At 47.6% G+C, this 24,831-nt stretch overlaps 1 pseudogene; it reads left to right on the forward strand.

Moving 5' to 3' along the window:
- Positions 1-3,215: 3,215 nt before the first annotated feature.
- LOC144245453 (large ribosomal subunit protein eL32 pseudogene) lies at positions 3,216-24,831 on the forward strand (annotated as a pseudogene).

Genomic DNA, 24,831 nt, shown 5'->3' on the forward strand with positions numbered 1-24,831 from the left:
CGAAAGGACCATTCCAAGACCGAGAGGGAACTCTCAGAAATTAAAAGATATGATTGCAGAAATAAAGATTCCATTCTGGGGTAGCATGGTAAAAGTGAAAAATCTAGAAAGCAGAGTAGGTTCAATGGTAAGAAATGTGAGGACTGGTGTAGGAGGTCCGATATCTAGACAAAAACAGTTGCAAAGAAGGAAAAGGAAACAGACGGGAGGAAGTCATCCATAAAAAAATTAAAAATCCAGGTTCCTTTCCTAGGTTTGAAGGAACGGAATTTCTTACCTTTAGAGACCCACTGAGGCCCAAGCCAATGGAGGAAATAGACCTGCCCACACTAAGGCACGGGGCGGGAGGTTGTAGAAAGCGGTGGTCGAGGAGGAATCTGGCAGGCTTTCAGAGGGGGACCAATGTCACATGGAGAACGAGGAATTGCAGTGACTTCAGACTTCCGAACGCCCGCACTGGATGTGAGGGGACCGTGGAGTGAAGCCTTCCAGAAGGAGCCCCACCCAGAATGGTGAGCCTGGCCAGACCCTCATCGTACTGCGAGGCTGGACTAAAGACAGTCGTACAGTGTGCGGCCCTTGCACCCGTCCTTGGGAAGCTTCTGCAGAATGTGGAGCACCACAGGAGTGGGTAAGTCATGGGAGAGCAGGGCATGCAGATTGGGGGAGGAGGGCGAACAAAAGGGAGAGGGGAGTGGGATCCCCAGGATGCTGGTAAAGGGACAGGTTAAGGGACACCCTAAGAGGTGGAGGGAGGTCAGTCCAGCTGTGGGCACGAGAGAGACTCCAGGAGGGGCTACTTCGTGATGAAAGCGATCGATCACCTGGTGTGTTGGGACACATCAGGAGAGAGTGACATACCAGGACAGTCCAGGGTTGAATCAGCGATGAGCACATGAAAGATCTAGACAAAGGGTGTGGGTGAGAAACAGTGGCTGACAGTCCAGGTTTGAGGAGAAGGACACAGACATGGAATGAGATGTTCAAGAGATTGACCGGGCGACGCCGTGAATGACAAAGGGTGAAGAGGAGTCAGGAGAGCCCTCAGCCCTCAGACCGCATGCAGGGCTGACCAGAGAATCTGGTCTCTGGTGCAGTTCCCTCAAAGGGGCGTCTGGAAGGATGGAAAGTTCTCCAGCTGATGATGCACATTGGAAGAGCTTTGAGTTTTGCAAGAGCAAGCCTGTGCTCAGTTCCTGGGCTGTAGGAATGTGGCCTGGAGCGAACGTGGTAATGGGCCCAGAGGGGCAGCGCCTAAAGCAAACTCCCTCAGCAAGAGATCAGACAGTGCGTTTCTGTGGCCGCCACGCCCAGGAAAACAAAACGCACTGCTTGGCTCGGCTTGGTTTTGCCTCCACATAATCATAATAACGCAAAACTGGCTGCTGCTCTAAATGAGACGATGAACAAGCCATGTAGAGAGGATGAAGGCAGGAAGTGTGTACGGGGGCCGGGGGCTGGGGGACAGTGTGGGAGGTGGTAAAAGAGAGCCACGTGCCATAGCAGAAAGTGAATAGACGGTGCCCGAAACCAAGCATGTCCCTGTGGACATGAATGTGTAATGGAGCAGCGGAGGGAATTGGAAGCGGGTGCCCCCAAGGAGCGGGGCAGCAGAGAAGGCAGAACAGGTGCCTCGGCTGGAAGCATGTGTGACGGAAAGCTAGGAGCGGGAAGCCTGGTCAGGCACCTGGCACACAGGGAGTGCTCACTGCGTCGTGAGCATGATGACAATGACGTGGATTCCCGCACTGGCTCCCTGACCCTTGGAGGCCTTCACTTACTATTTGCCCACCCTTCCTTGAAGGGGGAGCACTCAGCAAGGGATGCTCGCTTTTAAGGATTCCTTATAAAGTGATCAGAGCCCTTGAGTAGCCATCTGCCCCTGAAACCAGTCACCTAATGGGGAGCCGGTGCTGATGTTTCACTGCACATTCATTTTTAGACTCCGTGGATGCCCTCCCTTTCCAGAGCGGGCTGCATCTGTACTGCCGGGCACAGTTCTCTATGGTGCCAGAAAGAAGGATGGCGTGTGCATTTTCATGAGCAGAGCCCGTCGGGGGGAATCGCGTACAGCTCGGGTGACGTCAGTTCACAGATGGAGCTGACAGGTAAGTGGAGCAGAGCTGGCTGTGGCCACAACTGCTCCAGCTGTGCCCATGGTATAGAGCCAGGTGTGCAGGAGAGGTTCCACGCACACCTGGAAGTCTGCTGCGGTGGACAGGCCACGGCGGGGAAGGCCTGCCTTGGCCGTGCCAGGAGGACATTCCCAAGGAGGTCAGGGCACTAACTAACCCTGCCAGCTGCAGCTGGAGGTGGAGCCTTGCGAAGACTGGCCGGCTCTGCCCGTCACCGATGGCTCCAAGGTGCCATTGCCCTTGCAGATGGAAAGCGTGGGCCTGCGTGTGGCTGGCTGACGGCAAAGGCCAATGGGAATGAAAGCGCGGTACTCACCTGGGTTCAGAACACCAGGTTCTGAGACAGGCATGGCTGCCGTCGATCGGACCTGGCAGTCTCCTCCTCTTTCTGGGCCTCAGTTTCCCCACTGGTAGAAGGGAAGGGTCCTCTTCGTCCATTTCGGAGCCGGCAGATTTCTATTTGGCACCGTGCCCCCACTCAGCAGGCCAGCTGTACACATCTGTGGATGGATGAATGAAGGCTGTCACCAGTTAGGGGGCAGATGTTTGGAACAGCCCTTCCTGCCTCTTGAGTGTAAGGCACAGAGAAAGCAGCAAGGATGGGGTGCTGGCTGGGGCATTTAGGGACAAACAGGGAGCCCCGGGTGTGACTTTCTGGAGCCTCCCAGGGCAGGGGAAAGAGTGGCCACACACCCAGAGGGCCAGGGAGGCACAGCTGAGACACAAACATGCAGATGCCTGTGGGTTACCATGGTAACAGCAGCTGGTGGGAAAGGAAGACAGGATGCCAAGCAGCTTGTTTCCCCCTTCTTGTTTTAAATGACCAGCTTTATTTCTGCAAGAGAGATAGAGGAGGAGAGGTAATGGGGAAGGGGGGACAAACCAGGGAGAGTTAGGGTGGGGACAGAACTCACCTTTGAGCCTGTGTGGAAACTCAGTGGCTTTTAAGAAGAGCAGCTGAACTTATTTTACGATCGGAAGGCAATAGTCATTTTCCACAATCATAGCGGTTCCCCAACAGCTCTGTGTGGCGGGCTTCTCGCTTGGCCCTTCACGCGCGTGATTCATTCAGGCCTCACCATGGTTGCCATCGAGGTAGAGGATCAGGCCCACTTTACAGGTGGGGAGACTGAGCTGCAGAGACAGTGAGTGCCCGCACCCTCGCACAGCACAGCAACAGAGTAGGGTCGGCACTCGGGTCCATCTGGCTACAGAGCCTGTGACTTATACCTTCTGCCACGTCACCATGGCATAACCCGGCAAAGGTGAAGGCAAGCCACAGCGACTCCTCTCCTCTCTTTTGGGGGTGTCCCTGGACCCGTGACACGTGAAGACTTTTGCTTCCTGGACTGGAGCGCCGGGAGCGTCCTCTTCTCCCAGAGTTCGTGAGGTCACCTCGTGGTGCGGAGGGGCGGGATCAGCAGGGTGGGCAGTGCACAGGCTCTGAAGGTCAAATCCTGCCCCTCCCTACCACTTAGCAGTTATGTGACCTGGGACCACACCTCAGTTTCCTCTCCACTCAGTGGGGATGGTCATGAACCCTTCCATAGGGCTGTAGCAACGACTGAATGTGCTAATGTGTGTAGAACCCGCCGGAGCATCTGCTGGGGCATCTGACCCAAAGCTCGCGCTCAACACCCATCAGCCATTTTACCAAACACACTCATTTCAGAGGAGCAGGGAGGGAAGCTAAGAGGAGGGGTGATTCCCCATGATGTCACACAAGTTAGGGCAGGCCAGTGGCCTCTGGGCTCTCCGGGTGGCAGTGTGACTCCCGGCACACAGTAGAGCGCCGCCTCCCACGTCCGGTGCACCCAGACCCTCACCCACAGGGAGCCCAGCTTCAGTCACAGGTATAACAAGAGCACAAGGGACACAGCACCAGCTCTCTGGGAGCTCCCAACCGGGGATGGGGCTGAACAACGGGAACGATTAGCCCAAGAAGCCTGGTTACAGCACCTGCGGCGCCATCTCTCTCCGGTTCAGGTTTTCTAACACAAGTTGTTGTGATTGGTTCTGTATGTCGTTCACACTGCCATAACTAGTTATCAGACTGGACCGTCCTTTTAGTTCATTTAAGCAGGTCGCTGCTATGGTTTCAGGCAGGGTGAGGCTTCTTGGAGCGGGGAGAGGGGGAGGCAGTCAGAACAGAAGACAGGTGTGAGGGTAAAGCACGATTCTGGGAACGCTGGTGTGAGAAGGACCCCCAAAGGCTCCGGGAGGCAGGTCTGAAGGGAGGGATGGGGACTCATTTGGGAGCCCCCTGGAAAAAAGATCGGGGGGATCCAGGTAATAAGTGGGCGTTGAAGGAAGAAAGGGAGCTTATACTGAGTTCCTAAGTGCCCGTCACTGGCTACGATTTTTGCACGCAATCACTTGCTAATTCTTTGTGGCGGGTAGTTTTGGCTCCGGTTTTCAGGATGGAGACAGAGAGCTAGTTTGGGAAGAGACCCAGCGGCTTGTCCACAAAGAGGCATGTCAGTGGTAACTCCCACACTCTAGGAAGACTGGGGCCTCGCCTGCAGGAGTGAGCAGAGGTGTGAGTGTGGTATACGCATGACAGGCTGCTGGACCGGGTCTCCAGGGATCCAGACCGCTGTGTTTACAGTGCGTGAGTTTTCAGGGGTGAGAGATAAGGAAGTCACTCCTTTGCAGGGAGCTGGTGTACACAGCAGTCTGTGGGCTTGTTGGAGGAAAGTGGAGTGGAGTGTTGCACGTAGGCCAGCAGGGACCACAGGGGCTGGCAGAGGCTGGCGTTCAAGGCCAAGCCGTCTGTCTTCCCAATGTGGATGAGTCAGCTGGGCAGCTGGGCTTGGTGGCCCGTCTTTGGGGAGAGATTGTTGTATTATTAGAAGGTGTTGACGTGGTGCTCTGTTTGCAAAACACTCCTTGGTCACTTTTAACTCGGGAGATATTTGAAGCAAGTTTACTAATGCTTGGACATCAGATTTCCTTGGGGAAGTTGCTTTTTTGGTGATTCCTGCAAAATGGACAGAAACTACAATTATCTTAAAGAGTTGTTGGATGTGACAACACGCTTTTAGGGGCATGGGATAGGACAGGAAAGACATCTAGACACCAGCTGGTCTGACTCACCATCACAGAGCATGGACACTGAGGCCACAAAGGGCTCTATGACATTCTCAAGGTCACCAAGCCAGTTAGCAGCCAACCCAAGACTAAAACCCAGCCTCCTTGACTCTGAGCCCTCAACAAGGAAGCATGAGGGTCTGAGGCTCCAGATGCAGAAGTCTCGGGGTGGAAGGTGCTCACCAGATCCTCATTAACAGTCTGGGAAGTTACTTATCCCAGCAGACTGGTGTTGAAGCGAAGACACGAACCCAGGTCTTTCGATTTCCAGTCAAGGAACCCAACCATTATTATCCCCAAAGTTGTCACGTAAGCCTCCCCAACTGTTAGCTTGTCCAAAAAGAGTTTTCTAAAGAAACCAAAGCTCTGAACAGATGGTATAATGGACTTCTGTCATGTCGCTTCTCACTTAGGGACACTTTATCTGTATTTGCAGAAACTGCCACATTTTGAGTCCCCCTTTCCCGAGTGGAGACAAGACATCAATTCCTAGGCTTTCTTGAGGCTGAGAATGCGGGCCACCGTCAGACCATCAGAAGCCTCCATGCAAGGCTTTGATTTGAAAAAAAAGAAGCATCGGAAACAGAGCCCACATGGACTCCTTTCCCGGTGAGGATGGGGGAGCTTCAAGATCTCAGAGCCAGCCGGGCCCAAGGACATTAGCAGCTCTGTCCTGTGAGCAGCATCTGGGGGGCCTGTACCCAGAGGCTGTGAGTTCTGAGAGCGCTGGGAACAGTGCACAGGGTGATTTGGATGCTGTTCCTGGACTTGTTACCTCCAGGCCCTGTCTCTGGCTCTCCTGGAGATTGTGTGAGCTCCTAACAACTATCATAAATTCTGCTTCCATCTACACTAGCTAGATTGGGCCCTACTGTCTGCCACTAAAAATCCTAATCAAGGGCACCTGGGTGTTTCAGTCGGTTAAGCATCCAGCTTCAGCTCAGGTCATGATCTCACAGTTCTGGGGTTCGAGCCTCACGTCAGGCTCTGTGCTAACAGCTCAGAGCCTGGAGCCTGCTTCAGATTCTGTCTCCCTCTCTTTCTACCCCTCCCCTGATCATGCTCTGTCTCTCTCTCTCTCAAAAATAAATAAACATAATTTTTAAAAAATGCTAATCAGCACAGATATCATCATCACCACCATGGCTATGATTTACATTTTGGATTTAAGATGACTCAAGAGAAAAAATGTCTTGGTATTTTTTTCCTTAACTTTATATGACAATTGCAGACTTTGAGATCGCAAGTTATATATGCACAGTAGGTGCTCATTAATGCTTGGCTGGCTGCTGGCTAGTGAGTAGAGTGATAAAGTTTCCATGATGAAATCTACCACTTTTATTCTGGGTGGGTTTTCTTATTAGCATCATTTCAACTGCATGTGAGGGACACAACTCAATAGATGATGCCATTAAAAGTTGCCTAAACAATAAGGACAGTAATCCCGTTCAGTAGTAATCTGTTTCGGCAGTAATCTGAAATTAGAATGGCCAGAAAAAGGGTAGAGTCAGCACTGCTTAATTGAGAGGCTCAATGATAGCATCATGGCCTCCCAACCTCTACTCTGTACCTCTGTGTGGTCACTTTTGTTTTCAAGCTCCTCAGCTCACAGTCACAAAATGGCTGCAGCACTTCCAGACATCACAATTAGACACCAACCTCTGACAATGCAAAACACCTACTGATTAATTTATATATTTCCTTCTGAGGTATCTTTTTTACCTTTTGACAATTTGATCAGAATGTGTCTATGGTAATCTTCTTTGGGTTGATCTTACATGGGGTCCTTTGAACGTCACATATCTGGATGTCCCTATCCCTCCCAGGAGTTGAGACATTTTCAGCCATTATTTGCTTAAGTAAGCTTTCTGTCCCTCCCTTTTCTCCTCATGTGTGCTAGGTTAGTTCATTGCTGATGTCGCATAGATCCTGCCTGCATGCTTTCACTCTTTTTTCATTCTTTCTTCTTTTTGCTCCTGAGTTTAGCCAAGCCACCCCATGGTATTGCTGTCTTGACATCCATTTTGCTTGGCTGGGCAGCCTGCAGGGACCTTAAAGCGACACCAGCCCCTCATGCAAGCACATGTCCTTGATAACAGTTGCAGAGTCACAAGTAAATGGAAGTACCTGATATGACTTCCCAGCAGCACTTGTGCTAAACTGTCTCCCCCTACTTCCCTCCGTGCATCCCTTAGATAAGACCTCCCTGGAGTTTACCAAAATCCTGCTCTTTTTCGTTTGACTTGACCAGTCCAGACTTAGCCTGGGAACCCCAAAGTTCTTCACCCACAGACCCTAGAAGGCATGGCCCGGGGCCCCATTACTCTCTGTCTGCCTGCACTCTAACTCGATGTCCTGTGTGGTCTCGGAAGGAAGGTCGTGTGCTTCCTCCAGGACCTGAGTGTAATAAATTCTCTATTTCAATTTCTCCTGAGGCCTTTTGTGGAACCACGAATCATCATCTGGCACCCTGAGCTCCATGTACCCAATGTTAATTTGACAAAACCATAGCAGTTTCTTTCTCCTGCATGTTCAGGTCTGCTGTGGAAGCCCTCTGCTGAGTCTGTGTCTGTCTCCATGGTCTTCAGTTCCAGGGATGCTGTTGGGTTCTTCTCTAGGGTTTCTCTTTCTTTATTCAACTCATTTTGTTCAAGCCTTGTTCCTGATCTCATTTAGTTGTGTATCTGTGTTCTCTTGCATGTCATTGAGCTTCTTGAAGATGATTATTTTGAATTGTCAGGCAATTTGTGGACCTCCATTTCTTGGGGGTTGGTTCCTGGCGTTTTGTGAGTTTCCTTCTGTCATGTCTTTGTTTTTTTGATTCATCATGTTCCGCGTAGCCTGGCACTGGTGTCTGCACTTGAAGGAGTAAACATCGCTTCCAATATTTATAGACTGGTTTCATGAGGTAAAGACGTCTCGTGTCAGGTCCTCAGGCTGATGGCCTTGTCTCTGGGATTGCAGTTGACTGGAGGTGGACCCGGCTCACACAGCTGCGACTGGGTCTGCAGTGGGGTCTGTGGTTGGTAGGCCTGTCACCAGCGGCTTAAGTGAACATGTATTCTGTCTGATCCCTCAGTGAATGGAATGGCCAGGCTTCGGGACATTGATAAGTAGGGTTTGCACTGGGACACGGTCTATTTCAGGGTCTATAGACTGCGGACCTGTTCTAGGTACACACATGGGTATGGCTCCCCCTGGGACCCTGGGAGGGCTCCTGGTAGGTCACTGAGAAGGTCCCTAGGCAGGCAGAATGGTCCTGGATGATGGCCAAGAAGAGTTGGAGCCGAGTCACAGGGCCGATTCAGGGCCCAAGCTGGGATGATGGCCTGCAGGTCTGTGTCTGGGGGGCATAGAAGGTCACATCTCCCAGCGGGTCCCTCAGCAGGCAGGAGTGTTCCTCACCCACAGTGAAGAAGGGTTAGAGCCAGATTATACAGTCGTTTCAGGATCTGTGTCAGACCATGGATCTGTGCCTATCTTAGGGGCATGGATGGGTGTGTCTCCTGTCTTGTCACCAGGTGGGCAGGCCTGGTGACTAAGAGGGGCTAGAGCCAGGTCATGGGCTGCTTCAAGGCCCACAGCCAGGACTGAGTTCAGCAGGACTATTACATGGGGCACAGGCAGGCGTCACTACCACAGGGCCCTTTGGTGGATGGTGGCGGCAAGACCAAGACCAATTGAGCCGCAGCGGGTCTATAGCCAGGACCACCGTCAGTGAGTCTGTCTTTGCAGCATAGCCCTTCCTGGTCTTGGGCTCCACCAGGGTTGCGCAGTCTCCTCCCTGGACCCCCGCAGAGCTCCCACAGAGGCTGCCAAATTGTTGTTGCGGAGGCGGGAAATTGGTGATCGCCCTTCTTGCCGATGTCACTCCCTAAAGTATCCCTTTTGGAAGTGAAGATATGTTTGCCAGGAGGCCCTCCCCCCAGCACGTCTCCCCTTCCTGTCTCATTGACCAATGTGTTGCGTCTGAGTCTTTCTTAAACCAGTCGTGGAAAGGGGATAGGAATACCCCATCCCAGGCTGGGAAGGCTATAGCTTCTTTTATCCATTTAACAAATGGGAGCTTTGTTAACAGAGAAGAGGGGAGTGGCTCTTGGGTAGATATCAGGTTTGCTGGTTGCCTTCAGTGTGCCAGCCCTGGAGCTGGCCTCCGCCTTNCTGAGCTGGCAGTCAGCACAGAGAGCCTGACGCGGGGCTCGAACCCACGAACCGCGAGACCATGACCTAAGCGAAAGTCGGACGCTTAACCGACTAAGCCACCCAGGCACCCCTGCCATATTCTTTAAATCACGAACCCTCTCTGCAACATGCTGGTAGGTGTTTCTACCCCCATATTCTTGGACTTGGAGCCCAGGAGGCTGCACAGTGATTTGCCTTAAGGTCGCAGAGCTGGTTCCTGGGAGAGATGGGATCTGAATCTGATTGCAAGTCTGGAAGGCCCGAGGCCCCCCGAGGGGGAAAGCGCTCTACCTGCAGTTCATGCACAGGCCTTGCTAAAGCAAAAACAAACAAACAAACAAAAATCCCTCAGCTCTGAAGGGGCTAGCTAATTGGAGGAGGAAGCAGAAAAATGTATTGCCTTGCTGGAGTTAACCTTGGGTTTTAATAAACGGTTTAAAGGAAAGAGAAACAGCTTCCTGTTGGTCGCTGAGAACCTCACTCCATGGTGCTGAAATATTTACTCTCCTGTAATTGTTGGCCATCCCTCAGGCTCGGGCCAGCTGCTAGCAGAAGCGAATTCGGCGGTGACTCAGTGGGACTTGCACAGGAAGAGACTCCTGCCAGCGGATAACTGTGATTCGCTAATGGCCTCCTTGGGAGGCTCATTGGGGATTTATTTCTGGGTAGAATTAATTTCTCTTTAGAGAGAAGAATCTCCATTGCCTCTTCCGGAGGGAATGGAGGTGGGGGGTGGGGTACATCTTGCTCATTTTCTTTCTGTGTGGCTGGCAAAAGTTCCCTCCCTAGGCACATGGGCTGTGCTCGTAAATTGCTTTGGATTTGAAAGCAGTTTTGTTTCTAATTCAGATAAATTCAGTTCCTTTTAATGCTCACGTACTGAAAGCATCCAGTGCCAGGAACCTTCACTATGCATCCTGGAAAGGCCCTGACTGTCCCAAGGTCAGCTGTCAGTTAGGAGAAGGTGCTGGTAATCCAGACACGGGCAAGCCCACTACGGGGTGGGTGTGGGGCTGTGCATGTCCACTGGGCAGGGCAGGGGCAGGAAAGGAAGGCTTCCTGGAGGAGAGGATGCCTAGCATCCAAGAAGGGGTTAGAAACGGTATTTCAGGGAAAGGAATAACCCCAAAAACCTAAACTACTTGTCACCCCCTGCAGCCCATGCATGGACTATATAATAGTAAAAGGAACAAATACAGACCACTTATTATGTTTCAAATTCCACCCTACGTGTTTCACATTTCTACAATCATCTAACTCTCATAGCACCCCTGTGTGTGGTGACATTTATTATTGCTGTTTTATGGATGAACAAATGCGCAGAGAGATTCAACAACTTGGTCAAGTACACGGCAGCCGTGGGAACAGAACTCAGACTGCCTGGGTCCAGAGCCCCTTACTCGGAGTCCCCAAGTGTTGGGTCCCCTTTCTTTGTGTCTGACACATGTACAACTGATTTGCGCATCACATACATTTACTAGTGCAGCAGCATTCGTGTGTGTGATATACATCACATTCAATACTCACGCACAGGAATTTATATTTTGTTCCAACTCCTCAATGGATTGATTCGGGCATCGACAGCAGCAGTGTGTTGGAGGGAAGTGAAACACAACGGAGTACGATTGAAGCAAACCGACCAGGGAGGGCCTATGTTTTGTAGCAAGAGGTAGCTGGGATGAGAAAAGAAAAATCTTCCTTTGTTTTGAGATGTTGACATACATTGAATTGCCTTCAAAGGCACTTTCCCAACAGCTTGGCTCCCGGCCACTTGCCACCTCCTTCCCCTGCTCTCTGAGTTGCAGAGATCTTGACTCTTTGTTTCTGACATTCTGATAAAGAGTGAGTGAACAGGGAGAAGGCGGTTTTCTTTTTTTTTTATATATAGTTTATTTATTTTTGAGACAGAGAGAGACAGAGCACGAGCGGGGAGAGGGGCAGAGAGAGAGGGAGACACAGAGTCGGAAGCAGGCTCCAGGCTCTGAGCTGTCAGCACAGAGCCTGATGCGGAGCTCGAACCCACGAACCATGAGATCTGACCTGAGCCGAAGTTGGACACTTAACCAACTGAGCCACCCAGGCACCCCGAGAAGGGGGTTTTCAAGGGGCACAGTGAGCTGTCTTCACAGAGATGAACACCAGCGCTCAGTAAGCTGGCAGAGAAAGTAGTATACTGGAGAATATTCTCCTCCATGTATCAATGTATTAGAGACTTGGCTGTACCCCGTGTTTCTGCATTAATTGTTAAGTCCCTGCTGTGTACCAGGGACTGACCTAGGCACCAAGGACACGCTCCAGCCTCACTGAACTTTTTTTTCTTTACTCCCCTATATAGACACCATGGTTTCTCATTTTTGGGGTTTCTGACATCGTGTTCTGTCTGTGGGAATGCTGTTCCTTCACTGCCTGGATCTTTGGCTTGGATGTCTCGTACTCTTCCTTTGGGTCAGGGATCAGATGGTTCCTTCTGTCGGAAGCAATGCTCTGACTTCCTAAATCGGGCGCCAGGCTCCCTAGGGTTCTATGTTGTCCCTGAACTCCCTACTTATTTCATTTCTAAGTACCCTGCAATGTAGTTTTTGGCTTCCTTGTCTGGGTCCCTCTCAGGAGATGTCTTGGGGAAGGATAAGGGTCCCTGATGTGCTCCCTGTTGTATTCCCATGGCGCCTGGCAGCCATATTGCAGACCCTCAATAGATTTTCAATTGATTAGCTAAAGAAGCTAATCAATGAATGTAGTTTCCAGTGATGGCAACCACATAAACCTAACTTATTTCCATGCTTCTCCACTGAAGATTACAAAGATCCTATCCCCTTCCTGCTCAGATAGTCATGAGTCCATTCTTCTGACTCTTCTGTCTCATGCAATTAATATCCGTAGAATGGGTATTGCCTTCCTCAACATCTACTGAACAGAGATATTACTTGCCAAGTACTGTTTTACTCCCTGATGTACATTAGCTTATTTGATTCTTAGAACAACTCTCTGAAGTAGGTACTAGTACTAGAGTTGTCTTCATCTGACAGATGAGGAAACTGAGGCACGCAAAGGTTAAGTAATTAGCAAAAGGTCATATATCTTCTGTTTCAGCCAGGGTTATGGTAGGAAATAGCACATACACCTTGGTATATTGAGGCAGGTTTAATACAAACAATTTATTAGGTTGACACATATGAGATTGCCAGTATTTGACCATTTTTGATCTTCAAAATGGTAATTTTATAAGATTAAACCAAACACAAATCTAAGAGCAGAGTTTAAGGCAATAACGAGGGATGGTGCCGTACATCTCAAGGAGTAGTAACCACCATCTGAAGAAGCAAGAGGAGAGAGTGGGTACCATGGCCTGGAGAGGGCTTCTAGAGAAGCTGCCCTAGAGAAGATGTGGCCTTCCCATGACCCCATAGTGATCCATCAGGGAGGAGCTGAAGGAGTCGATTCCTGAACCTGCCCCTCCTCAATTCCTCCATTCTCCACTGGGGCTCCCTATTGGCTGACCCCAACTGGAAGCCGGAGGTCAAGGGCACCTGTTGTCCATGGAGCTCAGCCTCTTGGAACACAGAGCAGAATGGGGAAGGATAGAGGGTGGTTTAGAGAAGCAAATGGGAGGTATTCAGCACTGCTGGTCCGTGAGGGAGCTAGTGGGCAGCTCCGGGCAGCCTGGCGCTGGGGCCCATGCTTCGACCCAATGCCTCTCACTCTGAACTTGGTAGAAAGAGTTGGGTCTATAGTCACTGGGACACCAAAAGCTCCTCTTAGGGATTTCTACTGAGTTTCTCAGGGACTCAGCCTCAATAATAAATTTTTCGCCATTCACATGAATGTTTGATTTCTAACAAAATAGCTGATTTCAAGAGTGTCTTGGTGCAGAATGGAGCCAGTCTGAGCCCAGGGCTATAGCCCACCCTTCGTAGGTCTGCTTCACCTTTGGCTGTTAAGTATTTGAGAGGGTGGATAAGGGCCTATTGCATGTTTCATAAATGTTTTAGAAGTTGAGGCTGACTGTCAAGATGGTGGCACATTTATGAACAAGGATGGCATCTGAAGGTAGCTCACTCAGACCATCGAACATGGACTCTGGAAAGCCTGGAACTTAAAAGCCCAAGCTTTGAGAAAATTTTGACATTAAAAACAAAGAACAAACTGGTGATGGCCAGAGGTGAGGGGATGGAGCAAATAGGTGAAGAGGATTAAGAGGTACAGACTTCCGGTTATAAAATAAATAAGTCACGGAGATAAAAAAAATATATACAGCATAGCAAACATAGTCAATAACATTGGAATAACATTGTATGGGGACAGTGGTCACTAGATTTATCGTGGGGAGCATAATATAATGTACAGAATTGTAAGATCATCGGGGCACCTGATGGTAGAGCGTGGGACTCTTGATCTTGGAGTGGTGAGCTCAAGCCCCACATTGGGTATATAGCTTACTTAAAAGAAAAACTTAAGGGGCGCCTGGGTGGCTTAGTCAGTTAAGCATCCGACTTTCGCTTAGGTCACGATCTCGCGGTTCGTGGGTTCGAGCCCCGCGTCGGGCTCTGTGCTGACTGCCAGCTCAGAGCCTGGAGCCTGTTTCAGAGTCTGTGACTCCCTCTCTCTCTGACCCTCCCCTGCTCACGCTGTCTCTCTCTCTCTCTCCTAGAAATAAATAAAACATAAAAAAAAAAAAAGAAATCCCACTGAACACTGCTGTGTTTGTTCTGCGGGGGCCACGGGGGGTAGTGGGGCACCTGCCAGAATTCCAAGTGTCTAAAAAAGGCAAAAAGTAATGCAAGAGATATGTGCACTGAGCAACTGGGCTCTTTCCTGGAACGTGCATATGATTCCAGTCCCAGGGGCTCAGTCTGGCCCTAGTCTTCATTTCAACTAGTGGAACCTTTTAGCAACATGAAGCCAAAGTGCCTGAAGCCCCAAAGCCTTTGGTATCAGACAATTCTGGTTCAAGTTCCAGCCTTGTCGCTCACTTGGTAACTGACTCGCTCTCTTTGTGCCCTGTTTCCTGGTCTGTAACATCAGGCTGACCATTCCTAGCCCTCTGGGCTACTGCAAGGTTTAAATGGTGTTATATATGCCAATATACTGGGCACATATTCAACAACGAATAAGGTTTCCTCTTTCCCTCTTCAGGCTGTTTTACCTGAAGTCAGGAACATCAAGTGCAGGACTCTGCACGCTACTGTTGCTACACACTCGGACAGTGTGCGGAGGGCTGTCTAAGAATTACCGGAGAGCCGGTCAACAGGCTATTACATGTCTCTCACTCTTCCCTCAGTGTGTTTCATTCTCATTGCTCTGTACCTGGTCTACGTCCCCAGTGCCTTTGACCTCAACCAAGTCCCAGACTGCATTACCTCCCTGGGCCTGATTCCTACCACCTCAACCCATCTCCACAATTCCAGCAAGAATTATGTTCCCAGAGCACAACTCAAACCAAGCCACTATTCTGTGCTTAAAATCCATCCATGGCTCCATGATCCCAGCTGAGCTGAGCCCAGGCCCCCTAAGATGGCATTCCACTCTTGCTGACCCCTGGCTCCTATTTCCCTTGCTTCGCACTAATTTCTCGCTCACCCAGTGCTCTGGAGAATTGTGTCTCCCTGTTCTGCTCTTCACGGGATTCTCAGAGCAACTTGGTCTTCAAGAAACCACTATCTAAGAGTTAGAAACAGAAGTCACCTTGCCCTCTTCTGGCCCTATCAAGTGGTTCTGTGTCGCTCCCTGTGACTCACACGCCACCGCCAGCGTCACCACCACCACTATCATCTGAATTCCTTTGTCCCCCAGAAAATGTCTATTGTCACCTGACCCCCAATATGACAGTATCTGGATGTGGTGCTTTTGGAAGGTAATTAGGTCATGAGGGTGGAGTCTTGGTGTTAGGATTAGTGCCTTATAAATAAAGGCCCCTGGGACATCCCTGGCTTTCTTCATCCCCCAGAGGACGCAGTCTTAAAAATAGGATGCGGGCTCTTACCAGACATCAAATCTGCCAACGCCTGGTCTTGGATTTCCCAACCTCCAGAACTGTGAAAAATAAATTTCTCTTAGTTAAGCGCTCAGTTACAGCAGTTTGAAGTGATTTAGACAATCACCACCACAGCAGCAGCACCATCAATCATCATCATTGCTTCTCTCTTTACTTCTTACTATTATTTTATTTTTATTTTGTTTTTTAATGTTTTATTTATTTCTGAGAGAGAGACACAGCGTGAGCAGGGAAGGGTCAGAGAGAGAGGGAGACACAGAATCAGAAGCAGGCTCCAAGCTCTGAGCTAGCTGCCAGCACAGATGCGGGGCTCAAACCCACGAACTGTGAGATCATGACCTGAGCAGAAGTCAGAGGCTTAGCCGACTGAGCCACCCAGACATCCCTTCTTACGGTTATTTTAATACATCCTTTCTGTCATTCCTGGCTGAATGCCCTCACCTTGAGGGCAGAGTTAAATCTGTGTGGTCTTTGTATCCAATCCCAAAGCCCAACCTATATCCATCACAGGGTGTGTGTCCAGGAAACGTGCATTGAGTGAGTGAGTGAATGAATGAAAGAAGGAGTTTGTGAGTCACTGATTCAAGGCTATCTAGGTACTGTAGAATTAGCATGGAAGACCGCAAAGGAGGAAAAGGCATGGCCCTTGCTCTTCCAAGGACCCCATGGCCAGCTCTGTGAAGTGGAGTACAAACCAGAACATGAGGGTGGTGCCAGGTCTGTTTGGGAAAGCCATGGAGGGGTGCCATTTGCATCACTCTGTAGGACAGAGCTCTCATTCCACTGCAGGGAGGTGGGGGGTTGGGGAGGGGTGCAGGAAACTGACAGCCTCCTGCTCCAGTGCCTTTAGGCTCCACCTCAGCTTTTGATCTGAGACACAGCCTGTGACGGAACTCGGCAAGGGTACTCGGGTCTTGCCTTTCCTACCCACCCAGGAGCTCCCCCAGTGGGCAGCCTGCGCGGGAGCCCACTGCTGATGTTCAGATCTGTACTGGGTCCAAGGCTCTCCCTGCCCATTCCTGCTTCCTCTCCTCTACCTTTCATGACATTCCACCCCAATAAGCCTTTTAAATTCCTAACTTGACTTTGGCACCTGCTTCCCAGAGGACCCAGATTCTGCACTACCTTGTTCATTACTCTATCTCCAGTGCTTGGCAGGGCCAAATGGGGCTGTGCAAGTATTTGTTGAATTGAAGAGACAATAGTTACCAAAAGAAGGTGATACTCTATGTAAAGAGCTTCCTATAAGCTCTGATGGGACATCCATCCCTGTTCTGGCTCCTTTTAGCCAAACTTCTGTCCTCTTGTGATTGGCAAGTGCTTGTTGAATATTTTATCCCCCAGAAGCACCATAATGGCCCTCCTCTCTCCTGAAATGACAAAGCATGTTCTTTATTAATGGATATTATTTGCAGTAGATTCCATATCCCCTCAGCTTGGGAGGTATTTTCCATATATGAGGGAGAATATTCAATCTGTCACTCACTCCCTCAATCAATCAATGGTTACTATATGCTAAACACTGTTCCTGATGCTGGGGACACAGTATACACCAGACATTTAAAGTCTCTGCTTTTCATCAGATAAAGGGTTGATATCCAGAATCTATAAGGAACTCACCAAACTTCGCACCCGAAAAACAAACAACCCAGTGAAGAAGTGGGCAGAAGACATGAACAGACACCTCTCCAAAGAGGACATCCCATCCACATGGCCAACAGACACATGAAACGATGCTCAGCATCCCTCCTCATCAGNGAAGGGAAGCGATGGGCATGGAGGAGGGCACTTGTGGGGATGAGCACTGGGTGTTATATGGAAACCAACTTGACAATAAACTATTTGTAAAAAAAGATTCTTTTTTAAATAAAAAAAAAATAAAGTCTCTGCTTTTCTGGTGCTTCTGTTTCAGTCAAGGACCTTCAAAACCTGCTATGGTCAGAGGTGGTAGAATGATGGGCCCAAGGAGCTCCAGGCCAAGGGTGATGCTGTGTGTGCTGGAATCTTCCACTGGCCCCTTAGATCCGTCCTCCAGCCACCTCCCTCACTGACCTGCATGGACCATCAACAGGTGTCCTTGTCTTCTGCCTCTGGTTTCCAATTGGTCCACCCGATGGGAAGTTCCAGCAGGAGGCCAGGGAGCGGGAGAGGAGTCAAGAGGAGATGCCTCTCCCCTCCCCACCAGCTCCCTCCCGGCCGTACTGCCTGGGTTGGCCGAGTCCCCACAGCTCCTGTCAACATCCCCCCACTGCAGCTACTCCATCCGGGGTCTGGAGACTCCTCCCTCCTGTGTGCTTTCAGTTTTAGCAGGAGTAATAGCTCTTCACTCTTGCTAGCCCTGAGCTACTGCCCCATTCTGTTTTGTTTCTCTTAACTGGCCCAGACCTTCGAAAGAACTGGTTCATGCTTGCTGAGCCTGAAAGATACCTAAAGCTGGTTCTTCCTCGCAGGAGGCACTTCTATGAATTCTTCAGAGACTCCATCCCATTCCAGAACGAAGGCCCGCTTATCTCTCATTCTCTGGACCAGAGCACCTTCCTTCAGCTGTCCCCAGCCTCTATTTTTTAGCGGTGTCCTGCACAGGGCTCCCTTCTTAGAAGTCCACTGCCCCTCCAAGTGGTCTTCTTGGGCAGGATTGGAAATGGGCTCCCCTGGCGTTTCCTATGTTCCCATGTTCTGTGTTTCCTATGTTTTGACAAAGTCTAAGTGCAGCCAGTCCTAACGTAGCCATACTCTGTTGGTGTGTGCTAATGGTCAGTCAGTTAAACCCCTGTCCCTGAGATATCAGCCCTTTGTGTGACCCACTTACAACTTGCTAGAGCCCTTGCTTACTATCTGAGTCACCTCCTTGAAGCCTGTCTTTAGAAGTGAAGTGAAGGGGGAGACACTGCCCATTCTCCAGACAAGCGGGATTCACTGCCCCTTGTCCTTTCCAAAGACATACTCCCTGAACACTATCTCCCAAACTCCATGCTTGACCCTTTCATTCCCCAGTGTGACCAAGGAACTATCTCCAGCACCCACTTTGACATCTAAAATCGGTTGCACCTTGGTGCCTCAGTCAAAGCTATTAGACATCCCATTATATAATTTTTGTGTATAGAGGAAAGTTGGAAATGGAAGCCAACTGTAAGATAGCGTGATCTCAGAGCTGAGATACCTTAGAAAGGATAGTAGTGAATGATGCAGATTTGGAAGGTCTGCCCATGGGATTAGGGGCAAGGGCACCTCATCCCTGAGATCTTGTTTTCTCATCAATATGACTTCAGAAACACTTCATGAAGTGTGATCAAGATTCAAGGAGGCTGTGAGTTGCACCTGCCATGGCAGGTCCTTGATCATAGCAGTGAATCACTGTTCTTGGTTATTGACACATAGGAAAACTCATGTGGTTCTCACAATATGCCTATATAGCAGGCTCTATTGTTAATACTCCCTCTTCACAAGCAAGATCATTAAAGCACAAAGAGGTTCAGTAATTTGCCAAGGTTTTCTGGTTAGTAAGTAGTAAATACAGGATCTGAACCAAAGAGTTGAACTCCAAGACCTTGGTCTCACTGTCCTCTACAATCTCCTAATCAGTCACAGCTCCATTTGCCTGCCCCTTGAATTGAGGTCACCCGGCTTTGTCCAGTCCTCCATGCCATATTTTCTACACCCAGTTCTATCTTCATTGTAGCTTGACAAGCAACATAGCCCTGTGAGGTTGATTGTGCCAAAAAACTTGGGAGTTATAGCCCATGGATGGACATTTAGAGGAGTTTGCACAAATCTGGTTTTGGAACAAATCTGGTTCTTTATATAACTGACAGTGTGCATGCCAGACTTAGAAAGCCAATATTTATTCACTGAGACACGGATTCCAGGGCATAAAACCTAGTGGCCAGCTGTTAACTAAGAAGATAAATATTTCACATTACTTGGCAGGAAGGAGTGCCACATTTCCAAGTGACATCAGAAAAATGGGTTGTGTCTTCTTTCCACCAGCTGTCCTCTTCAGATGTAGCCAGCCTATAGCCCAAAGCAGCCCGCACGGTAGGAACCACACCAAGCCTGGCCCTTCCACCTGGTGTCACTGGGGAGCTACGACATCTGGTCATGCCACCTACACAGAATGCGACTCTGGGCTAGTCATTTCCCCTGCCTGAGCTTGTCTCCCCACCTGTAAAATAGAAGGGCTGGACTAGAGGCTGCTGAAGGTCCCCTAGGGATGTATGATTGTCAATTCATGGGTCCATGCAGGTTGGGCAGTGAAGGGTTCAGATGCTGAGGAAAGTCCACAGGATGCCAGCAAAATGGAAATCAGCATTTTGTAATCAGATGTGTCAAGTGTAACATGGTTGGGAGGGAAGGTAATGCTTGGGTTATCAGGATCTGAGGATAGGCTCATATCTTTTCCTCCTCCTGTCCTACTGCATATAGACCCTGACAGATCATGGGAAGAGATTTGATTGCTAGTTATGGTAACATAAATTTTTTTCTAAGTTCCCAACCACAGCCCAGGAAGGGAATGATGCATCTGAGACTGAAGACTTCCTACTCATCTTTGTGTCTTATTGCATATGGGCCCCACTCTCTCAGATCAGCTTCCTCCCACAGCAGAAATCAAATGGGCAATGTAGAGTAGAGGGTAACCATGGGAACCCTCATGTCAATTTTCCCCAGGCTCAAGTTGCAGCGTTTCTACTTACTAGCTCTGTTCCATTAGCACGTCTGTTAACCTCTTCAAGCCTCAGTGTTCCCACCTGTATAATGGGGATAATATTGGAGCTCACCGCATAAACTACAAATAGTATTGCAAATACTATGGAGTGGTTAGTAAATTTTGGTGATGATGATGATGACGACAATGATGTTTGCTGTCATCTCACAGCTTTGCATTGAAGGGACTGATACGCTTCCCAGTCTTTAGTTCTAATTGCCCCTGCTTGGGTCAAGTGACTATCCTTGGGCCATTTAATGCTGGGCATGTGGGAGGTTGCTCTGACTGGCTCACCCAGGAGCCAATCAAGAGGAAGAGGGAGTGCAGAGAGGTGAGGTCAGGAAGAAGATGGTAGGTCCTTCTAGAACCACATCAAGTAGGAGAAGAGTCCTGTTGAGAACAAGTCTGTGTTTGCATCCAACACTGTAGGCATCTGCTATGAGATCCAGGAGCAGATTCACCAGAAACTAACAAAGCCAACATTTCAGGACCTCTCAGACCAGAACGGGCTTCATACAGGCCCTTGGCAAGGTGCTAACAATGTTTCCACAGGGTCATATGTACTTTATAAAAGTAAAGTATTTTAACCACAATGGGTTAACACTGCTGTCTCTTGCCAATCTGACTTCTCATCTGTCACACTCGTCTCTGCAAGAGGTGACACTGGAGTGGCTGTGAACATTTTTGGTATCTGGCTACAAGGATGTTGAGTTAGGGACAGATTTATTTTTAGTTTTGTGAAATAAATGTATGCCATTCACAGTTATTTCCATATATAGTTAGATTCCATAGATAGCTCGCCCAGTGCAGGAAGAGCTTTGAGGAAAGCTTGCCACTCATTTAACTGATGAGTAAGGAAAGTAAAATGTAAGGATGTAAGGAGAGGAAAATTGCCACTCATTTAACTGATGTAACTGGCGTTATGACCCAAAGTGCAAGGCCACAGATGGATTCCTGATGTGAACATGATCTGTGGCACCAGCACCGGAAGTATATGGCTAACGGAGTAGAAATAAGGTTTGAAATATACAAGAAAGGAGCGTATCTGCAAAATTTCTGACCCTTTCAAGCTTTCAGAGTCTCATAATGGGATGGCTTCTTTCTTCTTTCTTTCTTTTTTAAAGTTTATTTATTTATTTTGAGAGAAAGAGAGAGCACAAGCAGGGGAAGGACAGAAAGAGAGGAGAGAGAGAAACCCAGGCAAACCAAGCTGTCAGTGCAGAGCCTGATGTGGGGCTTGAACCCACAAACTGCAAGATCATGACCTGAGCCCAAACCAAAAATCAGATGTTCAACTGACTGAGCCACCCAGGCGCCCCATAGTTGGATGGTTTCAAGCACACATGATAAAAATCCACCTTTGCACTGTGGGTGACATGTCGACCTGGTGAACATTTTGGAGGCTCAGAGGACACAAACAAGATGCAAAAGCTTTGTCCAAAATATGGGTCAACAGTTGTTATTTTAAGTTCTTATTTCCCTGATGATTAATGAAGTTTTCCTATGATGACTGGTGATTTGTAGGTCTTCCTTTGTGAGATGTTTGTTCAAGCCTTTTGCTTATTTTTTAAAAATGGGTTGTCTTTTTTTATTATTGAGTTGTTTAAGGTCTTCATATGTTCTGACTGCAAGTCCTTTGCCACATAAATGTATCTTGAATATTTTCTTTTACTCTGTGTCTTGACTATCATTTTCTAATAATGTTTTTTCATAAATAAAAGTTTTAAATTTTATGAAGTATAATTTATCAATTTACTGTTTTCTAATAAGTGCATTCTGTGTCCTCTCTGGGAAATCTTTGCTTATTCTAAGGTTGAGTAGATAGTCCCCATGCTTTCTTATAGAAACTTTATAGATTTAGTCTTTACATTGGCCTTTGACTCATTCCAAATGAATTTTGTATTATTTGTATGAGCTAGGGAGTCAAATTTCAATTTTTTCTGATATGGATTTTATTTATTTTTTTAAATTTAAATTCAAGTTAGTTAACATATGTGTAGTATTGGTTTCAGGAGGAGAACCCAGTGATTCATCACTTACATATGACACCGAGTGCTCATCCCAACAAGTGCCCTCCTTAATACCCATCACCCATTAAGCCCATCCACCCCCCCCCCAGCAATCCTCAGTTTGTTCTCTGTAAAGATTCTCTTATAGTTTGTCTCCCTCTCTTTTTTTATCATATTTTTCCTTCCCTTCCCCTACGTTCATCTGTTGTTTCTTAAATTCTACATATGATACATTCTAATTCCATCCAGGTTGTTGCAAATGACATGATTTCATTCTTTTATCGCCAAATAGTATTCCATTGTGTATATATCTAGATGTATATACATCTACATACATACCACATCTTTATCCATTCATCAGTTGATGGACATTTGGGCTCTTCCCACAATTTGGCTATTGTTGATAGTGTTGCTATAAACATTGGGGTGTATGTGCCCCTCTGAATCAGCATTTTTGTATCCATTGGCTATATACCCAATAGTGCAATTGCTGGGTCATCAGGTAGTTCTATTTTTAATTTTTTGAGGAATTTTCATACTGTTTTCCAGAGTGGCTGCACCAGTTTACATTCTCATCAACAGCCAATGTGGATTTTCAATTGATAGAGAAGTACTTGATGAAAAGATTTTAATTTCCCCATGAAACTGCTTTGGTACTTTTGTCAAAAATCAGTTCACCTGAGGGCACATGGGTGGCTCAGTTGATTAGTCATCCAATTCTTGGTTTTGACTAAGGTCATGATCTTGTGATTTGTGGGTTCCAGTCGATGTCAGGCTCTGTGCTTGAGATTCTCTCTCCCTCTCTCTCTGCTTCTCCCCTGCTCATGCTCTCTCTCTCTAAATAATCGGTTGGCCTATTAAGTATGAGTTTATTTCTGATTTTCTAGTCTCTTCTGTTGATCCCTTTGTCTCACTCTATACCAAAACCACAACATCTTGTTAACTGCCATTTTGAGCAGTCTTGAAGTTAACTAGTTTAAATCCTAAGAATTGTTCTTCTTTTTAAAAATTATTTTGGCTTTTATATGTCCTTTGAATTTCCATATACATTTTAGAATCAGTTTGTCCATTACCACCAAAAAAGGCTGCTGAACTTTGATAAGGATTGTGAGAATGAGTATGTCAAATCTAGGGAAAACTGAAATCTTACCAATGTTAGTTTTTGAATCCATGTATGTGGAATATCTCCATTTAGTTAGATGTCTCTTAGCATAACTCCATAATTTCAATGAGCAGATGTTGACCTTAGCTTTAAATTTAGTCTTAATTGCTTCAGATTTTTTTGCACTGGCACTTTCTCCTAATTTTAGGAAGAAACATTCAGTTTTTGACCATTATTTATAATTTTATAGTTTTTTATTATACACATCATTAACACATTAAGAAAGTTTGCTTGTATTCCTAATTTTCCAATACTTTTTCTAAAAAAAATTATGAACGTGTGTTGAATTTTGCCAACTGCATTTTCTGCATCTATTGAGATGATCATGTTTTTCCTCCTTTATTCCATTAATGAACTACATTGATTGATTTTTAAATGTTAAACCAACCTTGCGTTTCTGAAAAAAACCTTTACTTTGTCATAGTATGTTATTTTTTTCATATCCTGCTGTATGTGATTTGATAATTTTAGAAAGATTTTTGCATCTATGTTTACGAGAGGTAATAGTGGGTAGGGGCCCATCCTCTGTATTTCCCTTCTCTTAGGGATCAGCCGAGCGTCGCTTGTTGCTTGATGATGTTGAAGACAACAGGCTTATATATTTTGTCTAGTTTTTAGTTGTTTATGGCAAGAAGGCTGGTCTGATATCAGTTACTCCATCTGGCCAGAAGTAGGAAGTTTGCTCAAATTTTTAAAATCCAGTAATTTGTTGGGATGTTTTTTCATTATAAATAAGGGTTCACTGTAGCCCCTGATTTTGCCTTTGTAATTCTGTGTTATTTTTCTAAAGGAGGGTCCTGCAGTATAGAAACTGCAGACTCTCAAAACTGAATCTGTCTCTCATAAGACTATTTTCTTGGGGAGCCTGGGTGGCTCTGTTGGTTAAGCACCCGACTTCGGCTCAGGTCATGATCTCATGGTTTGTGAGTTTGAGACCTGCATCAGGCTCTCTATTGTCAGTGCAAAGCCTGCTTTGGATCCTCTGCCCTACTCTCTCTGCCCCTCCCCCATTCTTGCACATGCATGCTCTCTCTCTTTCAAAAATAAAACATTTTTTTTAAAAGACTATTTTCTTGAATGAAAATAAGAGTTTATACTCTCCTCCTTGGCATTGCCTGCAGAAGTGGTAGCCATCTCTTACTTGGCATCACGGCCACCCTCAGACCTCTGGTGAGGCTCAAGGTCATTAAAAAGAGGATCAAGAAGTTCATGTGGCACCAGTGAGACTGATATGTCAAAATTAAGTGCAACTGGCAGAAACCCAGAAGCACTGACAATAGGGTGTGCAGAAGTTCAAGGGCCAGATCTTGATGCCCAACATCATTGGTTACAGGAGCTACAGGAAAACAAAGCACATGCCACCCAGTGGCTTCCAGAAGTTTCTAGTCCACAACATCAAGGAGCTTGAAGTGCTACTGATGTGCAACAAATCTTACCGTGCAGAGACTTCTCACAGTGCCTCCTCCAAGGACCGCAAAGCCATTGCGGATAGAGCAGCCCAGTTGGCTGTCAGAGTCAACAATCCTGATGCCAGGCTGCGCAGCAAAGCAAATGAATAG

Source organism: Crocuta crocuta, unplaced genomic scaffold (assembly GCF_008692635.1).
Source record: "Crocuta crocuta isolate KB4526 unplaced genomic scaffold, BGI_CrCroc_1.0 scaffold299, whole genome shotgun sequence".
In the NCBI taxonomy this organism is placed as follows: Eukaryota; Metazoa; Chordata; class Mammalia; order Carnivora; family Hyaenidae; genus Crocuta; species Crocuta crocuta.